The sequence below is a fragment of the Zosterops lateralis genome (genome assembly GCF_965231275.1).
Source record: "Zosterops lateralis genome assembly, chromosome: 2".
Taxonomy (NCBI): Eukaryota; Metazoa; Chordata; class Aves; order Passeriformes; family Zosteropidae; genus Zosterops; species Zosterops lateralis.
In genome coordinates this window covers 109,137,588-109,150,395 of record NC_139763.1, presented here as the reverse complement: position 1 = coordinate 109,150,395, position 12,808 = coordinate 109,137,588, and the positions used below count along the sequence as shown (strand labels likewise).

Genomic DNA, 12,808 nt, shown 5'->3' with positions numbered 1-12,808 from the left:
ATCCTGAGAGTTCATCAAGTGAGAACTATTTATTCTCTAATAATTTAATATTTTTTTATCCTGAAAAGAAATGTTCTATTTAAATATATATATATGTGAAATCATAATACAAACTGCATGAACATAGATGTGTATTTCCACTATGGGTAAGCAGAACATGCATAGAAGGACTGTGAAATAAATACTTCGAAGAACAACTTTGGGATGCATTTCTCTCAATATTAATTTGTTTTCATGACAAGTTATTTTTTCTTATAGAGCAAATTGTGGAGGATCTGCAACTTTATCTGAATTATAGAGAATGCTGTTAAGTATAGGTCCACTGAACAGTTTTAAAATAACATTTATTAAACCCACTTCGATTTCATTTAGTCTTTTACTGACTGGCTTCAGTCTTGCTTTAAATTCTACTGCCCACACAACAATTCCATCTGGGACTCACTTAATCCTATCCCTTCCATTTTTGTACACATCTTATTTTCCTTTTACCCTTTTCATTTCCCATTTCCTTACTTGCTTTTCTGCTCTGCAAATCCCTCCACTATGTGAAGTGTACTGCACTACATTACACGTCCCATGTCTGTTCCTACCGTAAAATTTCCAGGACAGATACTACCTATACCTGATCAGTCCCTATGCCTAAATAGAACTAAAAGCTGACTTAAAAAAAAAAGAAAAAACCAAAACCAAACAAAAATCATACCAGAATATGGCTGTCAACAAATATGTCTCCTTAGCTGGCACACAAGCAGCAGGCAAAGATAGATTTTAAACATTTTTGTTTCATCTCACAAAAATTTTATCGTATTTGATGCACGAGAAAAATGAAAACTTACTTGGTTGAATGAGGCAAGGCCATGAGGAAAGGAGATGCTGCATGCACCAGTTCCTGTTATCCTTAGTTATCCATGTGTAGCTGATCATGGGCCAGGAGCAGGGAATGGGTGACAGGATCATGGGAGATGTGTGCCAGCTATATCCTCTGATTTTAGGTAGAGGGTTTATTTAATTATAGGGAATCTTCTCGTCTCTTGTGAAGTAAGAATAAGATTTTAAAATGGAAATTATCTCAAGGAAAAATTGCAAATGAATATACTTCAAATACAGTTTTGATTATCATTCACAGCTTTGGAATTTAGAGAAATAGTGTGGGAACTTAAAAAGCAGAGGACTTTCACAGCATTGCAGTAAGGTTACACAGATAGAGGTTTGAAACAGAATTGAATTTTAGGCTTTGAAATATTTGGAGCATAGAAAGTTTCTATCCTGCAAAAAATATAGAACAACTATTGTATGCTGTAAGGTGTACATGTAGTGTTTAGTGATTAACTTAAGTGGACACTTGTAAGCTTTCAGCATTAGCTTATTGGCTAAAAAACATTTTAAAGGCCTTGTAACAATGAAAATTTTGGCTTCTGTTATTATGGCATGAGTTTTGCCATCTTTTATGTCTCTATCTTCATTGAGACTAATAATGAAATTTAAAGAAAATCATGGAATGCCTCTCAATCACCCCATCCCCTTATTAGTCATTAGATCCAACAAATAATAAGGTGGTATTTTGTTTGTTTGGTCTTTAATCATCCTCTCCTGAATAAGTTTGTATCTCCCAGGTGACTTGATCCCTCTACTCACCACTTCAATCTAGGAAAAAGTTTATAGATATAACCTGGTTCCAAGTGCACCGTAAATCAACAACTTAAAACTACTAAAGTGATAGCAAATGGACACATTAGGTTGTAGAGCATCTCAGTTCTTTGCTTTTTAGTAGCTTGCTGATGCATGTCATAAACACTATATGAGAACCATGTGTTTTCCCTTTTACAGGAAAAATATGCAGAATGGTCTGAAACCCTCAACAATGCACTACAAAATTGTGCTGCCTAAGTAAATTCATATTATACTATCTGGCTATAAGAAAAAAAATGCTAGGCAAAATAGGTCATTGAAATTACTGGAAATATCTGCTGAAAAGAACAATGTTAACTTTTGCTGCTTTATTGGGGAAAGATAGAACATTAATATCCATCAAAGTTAACTACGAAGCAATAATATTTTTTTATTTCTGATTTTAAACGCTGCTGCATTTTAGTAAAATTGACAATTCAAACAATTGCATATGGAAAGAAATAATCACATTGTCACTGCAAAACGAAATGTAACAACATGTAAGAAACGCTGCAGCAATGAAAATCGGCAGTGAAAACAAATATGCAAAGCCTTGTGACTCAGAAAAATCTTTCTGATAGGTATGGACCAGTAATCACATCAATTTTGGTTATTTACTGCTGTGTGAAGGGCAAGGCAAGGATAGGGGTCCCTAAATTCCTTCTGCCATGAAAAACCCCTTGTCATCAGACGCTGACCTTCCCACTGCCCATTCAGTCTCCTCAAAACCAGCACTACATCCTGTTTTTTTTTTGTTTTTTTTTTCTGCTGGATCCCTTCACTGACCACCTCAAAGCCTAGCACATATACTCATCTCCTCACCTACCTGAAGAGCACACCCTGTATGTTCACCTTCTTCCCCTGATTTGTTCCAAATTTTTCCTAAACCAGAAGGGAAGGCAAGATTTTGGACTTCACCTGGTGGTCGACAGAACTTACCACCACCACCAAAACCCTGGAGAGGCACAAAATTTATATCTGTTCATGTGTCATCTGTCACATGTCATGTCTCATGTGATATGAGAATTTGAGAGCTTAAAACTTTTGGTGAAGTCTGTGCTGGTGCTGATGGTGTGGGCAGGAACATAAACAGTCACAGGGCAGCGTGGATTAACTGTGAAAAGCTAATTTGCAAATAAGCGAGCAATGCTACATGAACACTGAAGCCATAGAAAAACAAAAAGTAACTTCTGGAGCAAGAAGAGATTTCCAGTCAGAACAAACACTGGGTAGAGAAGGATTATTAGCATCCAAATAAGTCCCAGTATTAGTCACACAACAGCAGCAAATTATGACATGATACTGAAGCCATAAAGGTCTAAATTTCCATTTATATGTGTATAAATGAGGGAGCATACAGCAGCATTATCTGAGTTTAGAGTCCAGTCTTTGCCAAGGATATGCTCCCCCACACACTGGCATGGAATCATTGAGATAAGCTGGAAGGGACCCATGAGGATCACAAAGCCCAACTCCCTACTCTCCATAGGGCTACCTAGAACAAAACCATTTGACTAAACAAGTTATCCAGACACTCCTGGAACTCAGGCAGGCTTGGTACCATGACCACTTTCCCTGTTGCAATGACTGACTTCCCTCTCAGTGAGGAACCTTTTCCTAGTGACCAATCTGAACTTCCCCTGGAGCAACTTCATTTCATTTCCTTGTGTCCTATCGCTGGTTGAGGAGGATAATGTATTCTCCCTTCAGCTTCCTCTTTTGTTCCCTCTCTCTCTCTGGGATGCCAGATTTATTTTGCAGGCTATTAAGAGCATTTGGAATTAGTTGTTCTCCAGACATCTCCAGGGTGACTTGTAATTTAATGCAAAACCAACAGTGAAGGAGCAGAACACATACCCCACTCACCTTCTCCTTTCTCCACACACTGATGTGACCCCATATCACACCCAGACACAGTCTAACCAAAATGCCACAGAGCACATCAGCAGTCACAGACAGATGCCAACTGATATTTTTGCACCCCATTAAAGAGACACCCAACCTCCCCCCAAATTCAAGGCAACAATTAAGAACAGGAAAACATCTACTTCTGCAGAAAACAAAGCCATTTTCTCCCCCATCCCCACAAACACTGAGAGAAATACTAGTTATGTTCGAGCAATTAATGCTATTTTATGCAAAAATAACATTTAAATATAAAAGAGAAATACGGACACAGGAGCCAAGGCGGCCCCACAGCTGCAGGACCTCGACAACATCTCCAGATGCACCTTCTGCTGTCTGCCAGCAGCCAGAGTGGAAAAGGAGCCAGCAGAGGTGACACCAAGGAGTTAGCAGCAGCCCCGCCTGATGCTGCGAGAACAGACAGTGCAGAGTTTGGCATCTGGTCCCTACTTTTGCCAAGTATGCCCTGTTTGTTTCCACAGCTGTTAAATGTGTTTGCTCAAAAAGAAAAAAAAAAAAAAAAAAAAAAAAAAAAAAAAAAAAAAAAAAAAAAAAGAGAGCGAAAAGCAGAGAGAGAGAGTGACTGGAGATATAGAAGTGACTGCAGGAGGACGGATGAAGCCAACATGCAATTTATTCCCAGATAACAATTTGTGTTAGAAAATGCATTTCTAGTTATTAGGGCAAGTCTAAGATATTCTTAGATGAAATTCATGCATAAATTCATATGGCATATTTGTGTTTACATCTTCAAAACACTGTAGGCAATTATCAGAGGGTTAACAAATGCATTTGCTGTAAACAACTTTTCCCCACTTTCTATATATATTTTAAATTACCTTGTAATAATCTGCTCCATCCAGCAGAGGAAATTATTTTAGGCAGACTGAAATTTGCACTAGTTGTTCCAATCTTCCTGAAGGTAAAAGGATACAAAATTAAACATTACTGTTAAGTGAGGTAACTTGTCACAAACCCTTGTGATGTGAAAGCATTAATGTATTTTATAAAACAAAGCAGTACCATTAAAAACAGTAAAATCACAATTGTCTTGAATAAACTAAAAAGAACCTTATTTTAAAGTAGCATCTCCCTTTTAACTTTAGCTCAAAACAAAGTCAAATTTAAGAAAATAAGGAATTGCATTTAAGTGAATTAAGAGACTCTAAATATTTTGACTTCAAGAGGAACAAGTAAGGTCAATTCATCACTTCAGGATGCAAAAAACATGTCATATTCAATTTCTAGCTAAATCTTATCAATTTCTTTGCTTCTGGCAGCGTTTTGGTCTTCACAGGGGAATAATTTCTGGGTTTATTAGCATAACTGACCTTGTTTTACACCTGTGAAAGCAAACCTTGTTAATGTGGCTAAACAGAATGTATATGCAGTTAAAATACAGCCTCTAGATATATGTGAAACATTGGTTTACTGAAATTCAGTTACCCTTTCCTAGCCAAATATAGAGATACCTTGAAAATATAGTTATAAGGTAAAACATGTGTCTCACGTTATGATACTAATTTAGAGCTTAAACAGATACATAGAGGTTTGGGTTTTTTATAAAACAGTCTCTGTTAACCTGAAGCCTAATAAAAGAAAATAAGTTTAAAAATCACACTGAGTATTTAATCTCTGCTGGAATGCACTACACAGTTTTATCCATTCTATATTTTTCATAATTAATTTCTTTATTTTTTTTCCTTTCTTTTTGCAAGAGTAAAGAAATTTCTGCCAATTTAATTTCACTCAGTTTCAGTAGCTGGAAAAATAATTACTCTTGTTAGCTCACATTATTTTCCAATTTTTTTAAAAAGGGAACAGTGTTCTATAATATTCAATTTTTCTCTCTTTTTACACCAGCTGTGTTGCACACCCAGTGATAATGATAATGATAGTGATAACCTGGTCATAATGGTTTCACTGAGAAAGTTCTGGCAAGAACACCTTGCCCCTGGGACTACCTAGATCTTAAAATGGGCAGGAAAAGAAGATTTTGTGGTGCAACTCAAGTTCTATGTTAACCTCAAGACTCTGGTTAAGATTGTCCATCAGCCCCCTTAACTTTAAGCCAGAAGGGATTTTCCCTTCAAGCATAGACCTACTATACTATGAAGGCAGCATAAATAAAAGTCAATGCCATTACAATTTGTAATTAGTTTGTTCTACAGACATGTTGTGACACAGACTCTAACCCATGTTCACATAAATTACTGGCAGCGAAGTAAGGGCAGCTTCCCATTATCAGAAATAGGCACTGGAGTGCAAGACTCACACTGCTCAGATGAATATTTTGTCACCAGTACATTAATTACAAGGATGTCTTGCAATATTGCAGAACATTCTAGGCTAAATGGATGATTAAAGTACTGAAGACAGGACAAATTCTGCCATGGATGTATTCATGGATCTCTGTTCTTCTCATGTAACAATGATTTGAAATAATTATCATGATAGTTCTCACTGTTCAGTGAGGGATAAGAGAGTCTCAGTAGAGACTGTGTGTGTCTGAAATCACTTAAATGAAATGGTTATTCAGAACAGCTTGAAGCTGTCTTATCTTGAATGCATCTTGAATGAAAAACTAGATAATGCAAGCATTCATAGGGAAGGAATTCTCCTACAGGACTGGAAACTGGTCATGATTTTTTGTTTGTTTGTTGTTTTACCAATCAAAGACCTTGTTCTGAGTGCTATTTATCCAGCAGAAAGCAAGAGGACATAATGTTCATTCTGTTCTAAAGAATAAGTCCTAGAAATGTCAAAGTCCTCTCTAAAGCCTGCTATTTTTTAAAGTCCCTAAATAAACATGTTTTATTGCTATTTTGACACCTGTCTGCCCCCTTTACACAACTCTGTCCACGAGTAGTAGGACTTGATTTGTAGACCTTCCACAGAGGGTCAATGTCTATGGCTCAGAGCCAGGGTGGAGGCATTTGCTGCACTTCCATCAAGTTTTTCACATAATCCATGCACAACAATATCTTAGTGTTCAAGTGATGGCAGTCAGTTTTTCTTTCCTAAAACACATGCAGCTCATCAGCTTTGAAACCTGACTCTCACGTCTGTGGAGGTGTTGATAACACAGACCCTCAACTCATCTGAAAGCCAGGCTGCTGGAAGAAGAGAGCTAGCAGGGTCTGCCACAGGAGATGATGTGGTGTTCTGTGTCTATTTGCAGCAGGGAAGTTCAAGAGGCTCCTCAGAAGTGGGAGAAACATTGATTTTTCTTGGTTTTTTGAGGAGTTGTAGACTTGGGCCATCTGAAGCCCAGTAAGGAGTCTGCAACTGAAGGATGGTTATGGATGGAACTAAGGTAGAGTGCTTGCATGGGAAATGATGAGAGAGAAAGAAGCTTTGATTTCTCTGTCTCCAGACAAAAAAAAAAAAAAAAAAAAAAAAAAAAAAAAAAAAAAGTGTGGCCTGGAGACCATGATGCTGTTGCTGCTACAGTAGTTTATTCTACACCCAGCTAAACACTGCCTTGGCTGCTTTTCTGGAGCCTGACCCAGTAAAAACCCCACATGAGTAGGACTGTGACTGAGTTGCCTCATCAGCTTCTTGGTTTCTCTGGCCAGTACTGGGCAAAAAGTGCAATGATTCAGGAAGATTAGGCACCCCTCCTTTAATAAGGCCAGCAAATCAGGTTTGATACTGTTAAAAGCCAGGCAGTGTAGGCAATCTGATTTATCTTCCAAAACTAAAGTGAGACTGAGCTGTTTTGAAAAAAGAACAAAAGAGGAGTTAGTGAACTCTTACTGCCACATCCCCAGCCATTGCCTCTCATTTCCCTTCCTGTCACAATAAGTTTAAAGTACATCTTGCATTTGTCTTCCCTTTAGCTGATGTTAAAAAAGACATCAAGTGTCATCAGATCCTCTGCATTGGACACGTTTTTGGTCAATGGGGGATGGAGTGTCAACAGCATCAGTAAAGTGCATTCAGGGAAATAAGACTAATCCTGATGTGAAATCTTCCAAGAGAGAGCCCTGCCACCATTTGATATGCAATTGTGGTTACTCAGATTATAAATCTGGGCATCTAATTTTAAGGGCAGGGTAGAAGTGTCTCTTTTGAATCACATAAATTCTTAACTGCCACAGATAATGTTAATTCAGGTTATTATTTCCATTCCAACACAGATTGTAGGACAAGAGAACTTAACTGGAAATTAAAAAATAAATTCAGCATATATCAGAAAGAACCTTTTCATGCAGAGAATAATAAATACTTAGAATAGCCTGCAGGCAAAACTGTAGAGGCAAAAAGCACCAGTGTCATTCAAGAAACAATTAGATATCATCCTTGGGGAAACACTCTGGTGAAAAGAATATGTCTTGATGGACCATATGACCTTTATTCATTCTCCAAAATTCTCTCATGTGGTTATAATTCTATTGAAGAACATTTCACCATTTTGGCCTCAAGCAATGTCAATTCTTCTTTGAATCATCCTGTTCATCAGTTCACTGCTGAGGGTGATCCTTTTTTATACCATAACAAATACTAAATAATCACCAGCCCCGTGTCATGACATTGCTTTGAGTATATAATCAAAACTCATTTTCAGTCCTGTGAGTGTCCCTAGTCTTGTACCCAGACTGACTAACAGAAAGTTTTTCTGGGTTCTGAAAAATAAAACAACAATAACTTTCTCAGGGTTTTAAAATTAAAAGAAGAAATATGGTCATTCTCCACTCCTGGCACACAGAATGTACCTTTCAAATGACACATATACAGGAAAACAGCAAGGTAAATCTCCCTCAGAAACCTAAGCAGGCTCATGAAGGTCCTTGGGATTCTCCAGTGGTCACTGAAGTAAATCTTTTAATATTTTAAGTTATTGTTGCTTGTATTTTTTTCAGATGTTTGCTTTGTTTTAATTTAATATGGATAAAAAATTAAGATAAAATTCAAAAGCCTTATTTTTTTTTTAATAAGGTGTATTTCACTTGAGACATTTTGAGTGAACACTGGGAAAATAGTGACTACTGCTATAAATAAGGAAAAGCAGAGTTTATGTGTACTAACACACTGAGGTAAGTAGAAACACTACACCTGGCTAAAAAGAACCTTGATAATTCAGGCAACTGGGGAAACCTGGTGTTACCTATAAAGCTGTGTATTTTTCTGTTTTTACTTTTAGAACCCTTGACTGATACACACAAGTCACTGGAGCTCTGGATTAATCTCACGATGTTTTCCTCTCCATACATTGTTTTAGGAGGTACTGACGAGCCTGCTGGCACTGTCAATTCCCACTGAAATTAAGAAACACACAGCATTTCACAGGACTGGTTCCACACACCTGGAGAGATAACAAAGGAAAAGATGCATCTGGAAACTCCTCCCTGAGTAGTATCTCTGTATTTCTCTCCAATGTCACAAATTGAAGCTCAAGGGATGCTGCATGGAAGGAAGGCAACCTTGAAAAGCTGCAAACTTGTTGAGAAAAGTGGGTGTTCAATAAACCATATAAATCCAAGCTAGAGTATATTACAAAAATATTTCAGGTGCTCAAAAGAAAAAAAAAAAAAAAAGTTCTGAGATTTTTGAGTTTTGCTACATGGTATGGGCTATCAAGCATAAACATTCATGTAACCTAGGTTAAGAAATCTATTAATATGGCTGTGCTATAAAAGCTAATTTCTGAAACCAAAAGAATATTAATAATAAAAATCATATGAGTAATTTAAAATACAAGAAAGTTAAATGCTCAAAGTTCTCCACATTTCCTTAACTATGATTAAAAGATCTAATACACCAATGCTGTTCATCAATAAGATATTTTTTAAGTGTTCAAGCTTTAAATATGTGAAGAATTTTAGTATTTTATAACTTTGAAGAACTAAATTGAAGTTTAATAACACTGAAACATCAAACCATTACTTTCCTTGTGACTTTGCTACATATTACTAGTACGTTGAAAAATTCAGATTCTGTCACACAGACTATTTATTTTCAAAATATAGCATGTAAGTAATATCAGAAAAGACAGCAGAAAGGCAACATAAATTTTCAGAGAAATCCTTCCAAAGACAATTTTATTTCTGCATACAGAAATGTAACATTAATATCAGTTACCAGGAGTGTGGGTGTTCTGAAAATAAGAAAAATATCCCTTGGCATATTATGGTTTCCACCTGCTAAATCTTCATGTGTCTACTATAGCTTCATTTCTCTGGCTATTAGAGTTTGCAATACAGAGTTTTTCTGCAATAAAATGATTCTACTCCTTTGAGATTCACACTGGATCCTATCACAAGTTATTTGTGCTGCGCTTCTTGTTCTTTAGATTTTATTCATGTTGCCATCATTTCTCAAGAACTTTCCACAGATGGACATTTATCCACGTTGTTAAATTACTGAAGCAGCCTATTAATTCACAGAATCCTTGAAATGGGGGTGTTGGCACAATTTATTGCTTTACAGAGTCTCTCTATAGCAAATAAACCTGTGAAGTTTTTTACGACACTAGTGACCACTTACACAAGGTCAGCTCCCAGAACCAAGGTTGAAGTCAGATTCCTGAAAAATACAGTTGCCATCATCAATTTTAGCACTAGAATAACTATTCTGTAGTCACCTACAGAAAACCTTATTTGCATAATATTGAGATAGTTACTCATGCCATCATGCGATCAACTCTTCTCTTCAGAGCATTTTTTTGTTCCCCTTCATTTCAGACCCCCTCACCCAAATAACTTCTAAAGATATTTTTAAAGCTCCAAGATAAACAGTGAATTTTGTAGTAATCTAGTAGTAAACCTTTCCAGGGCAAAAATATGTTTTTAGTTACTGTTCCTCAAATTTTACAGAGTGACAGTCAATTTTTTAACCTAATATATTAAAATGTAGCTGTTTCTCAAGAATAGATTTTCCTATTTAGGGAAAAACAAATAATCATCTCATTAAGTAAAGAGTGTGGAACTGAGTATAATCCCTTCCTTACCTTCTGGAAGATCATTTCTACTGCTCTTTGTTATTTGTATCTTGAGTTTGCATAACCCTGCCCTTTCTCAAAGGCTAAATGTAAAAGCTGAAGAAAGCTTTCTGAAAAGGCAACCATTTTCATTTTTTTTCCTTATACTTCAAGCATTTGAAAAATACCATCCTTTTATATTCTTAAAAATAAAATTAAATGTTACAGCTAGTCAAAAATGCTGAAGACACATTTCAAAGGACAGTATATTCCAACCTTAACTGAATTTCAGCTACACCTTTATATCTATAAAAACTGGCTTTAAATGTTATATAAAGTAATAGAGGGTTTTCTCAATGTTGTACTGTAGCTCTCACCATTGTATACTCACAAGGGCATGGTCCAATTTCAGGTATTTTCTCCAGAGAAAGATAACAGCTAAGAGGTTTTATAAATTAACCTGTTTCTGCTTTTATGAATCTTTTTGACTTAACTAGACAAGAACCCACAGGCCATTTCCACAGTGAAATTTCCGGAGACACAGTGGATATTTCTAACACCGATTTAAAAGTCAAAAACCATCAACTACAGTGGATTTCCACCAAAATATCTATTAGCACATGCTCTAAAAGGTAATCTCTAGTGACAAACAAAGGGGATGAAATCAATACTGCTGTTCTAGGGGCAAGTCCCTTTGCTCACAAAGGATTTTTAAAGTCATTTAGGATTTTCATTGGTTGGTTGAGTTTTGTGAGTTACCAATTGTGTGAAAAGAGATAATTTTGTTTTCCGAGGGCTGATGTCTTCAAAACCTGATTCAGACAACATTTTAAATTGGAGAGGTCTTCCTTTTCAATTATTTTGAATAGCACATAAAAAAGTCTTTTTCTGTGTGGACTCAAGAACATGGAAGAAAAAAAGACATTTTGAACCTGTCTTGTGATACATGGCAAGATTTTCAGAGTGCCAAGGATGTAACAGCTGCCCACAAAGAGGACATAGACCTCACTGAACCTCTGGAGCTTGAAACCCAACTAAATCTTGGGTTTAGACTGAAATTTGGAAGACCTTGCAGTTAGTCTTAGTAAAGAAGGAGAACACCTAAATAATTATAATTCATATCTTCATATATATTCATAATTATTCCCCTGTCTTGCATAAACAATTTTTTTTTTTTTTTTTTTTTTTTTTTTTTTTTTTTTTTTTGGTGTATAAATTCATATTATCCCCTTGTTTTCTGTCAAAAGTCCTACCAGCCTGGGCACATATGAGGATTCTCCCTTGAAAGACGGACAAAGCCTTGGAGTACAGCCATCCTTCTGGCTGGGTACCCACAGGAAATGTCTCTTCAGGCACTGAAGTCCCTCTGCTGAACTTTCTGATCTATTTTCTCAAATGCATTCCAAAGAAGGATTTTTTTAATTCCATATCCTCACTAATACATCATGAAATTTCACCTGCTTGCTGCACTCAGGCATCAGACAGACCTGAAAGGGGAATATGGGATACAAAAAAAGCCTTCACCCACAAGTTTCTATTCCTCATTGTGGTACTCTGCAAGTTAGACCCCAAAATATCAGTGGACCATTTATTTCACACATTTCAATTTTTATAACAATTCAGGAGAGCTAAACTGTTGATGTGTTTCAAAGGCACCTTAATCTATTCTATGTTAGTCAATATTATGAGTATTGGACCATGCACTTTGAGCTCCAAAGAAGATTTTGTACCATCATTCCAACAAATCAGAAACACCATGGCTCACATAAAAAAGGAAATAACTGACTTGTTCCTTCACTTTTATTTTATTGTTCTGAGCAACTCTGAGCTACAGCCTTCATTAAATAATGGTTGGTACCATTTTTTGTCTCAAATATTAAACAATTTCTAATTCTAATTCATCTGTGCTTTATTTATGAAATTTTCTGATAGTCTTGAAAAAAAAAATATTATGTTTTGCTTTTCGTCAATGCCAAGAAGTCACAGGCTAATATTTTTGTTTGGGAAAACTGATTACTAGAGTTAAATTGTATTCTCATACTTGCATCTTTAAAAAAGGCTTAAGGTATGTAACAGATATTGGAGCAAGAGGTCTAGATATAAATTTATGGAAAAGCTATAATTTTCCACTGGCAAATCTTCCTTACATCTTAACAGTAGCCCTTTTCACTTCACTATGTACCATAGTTAAAAAAAAAAAAAAATCACTTTTTTTCTTTAATTTACATTTTGCCAAAATTTCAGAAGTAATGTCTCATTTCTCATAAACTGCTTTTATAATCCTGACCATGAATGCATATGTTGATCTTGCAG

The 12,808-nt window shown here is 36.1% G+C and overlaps 2 long non-coding RNA genes across 5 annotated transcripts in view; both read right to left on the bottom strand.

The window, feature by feature from the left end:
- Positions 1-12,808, bottom strand: part of LOC310905859 — a 476,746-nt gene that overhangs the window by 131,528 nt on the left and 332,410 nt on the right. The window lies entirely within an intron of this gene.
- Positions 1-12,808, bottom strand: part of LOC310905856 — a 137,495-nt gene that overhangs the window by 15,986 nt on the left and 108,701 nt on the right. For 3 of the 4 annotated variants that reach the window (XR_014589276.1, XR_014589277.1, XR_014589278.1), the window contains exons 3-5: positions 8,882-9,008; positions 4,413-4,489; positions 837-1,030 (exon numbers count right to left, since the gene is read on the bottom strand). This is a non-coding gene — a long non-coding RNA (uncharacterized lncRNA). The remainder of the gene's footprint in view (positions 1-836; positions 1,031-4,412; positions 4,490-8,881; positions 9,009-12,808) is intronic. The other variant, XR_014589279.1, reaches the window with a different exon arrangement.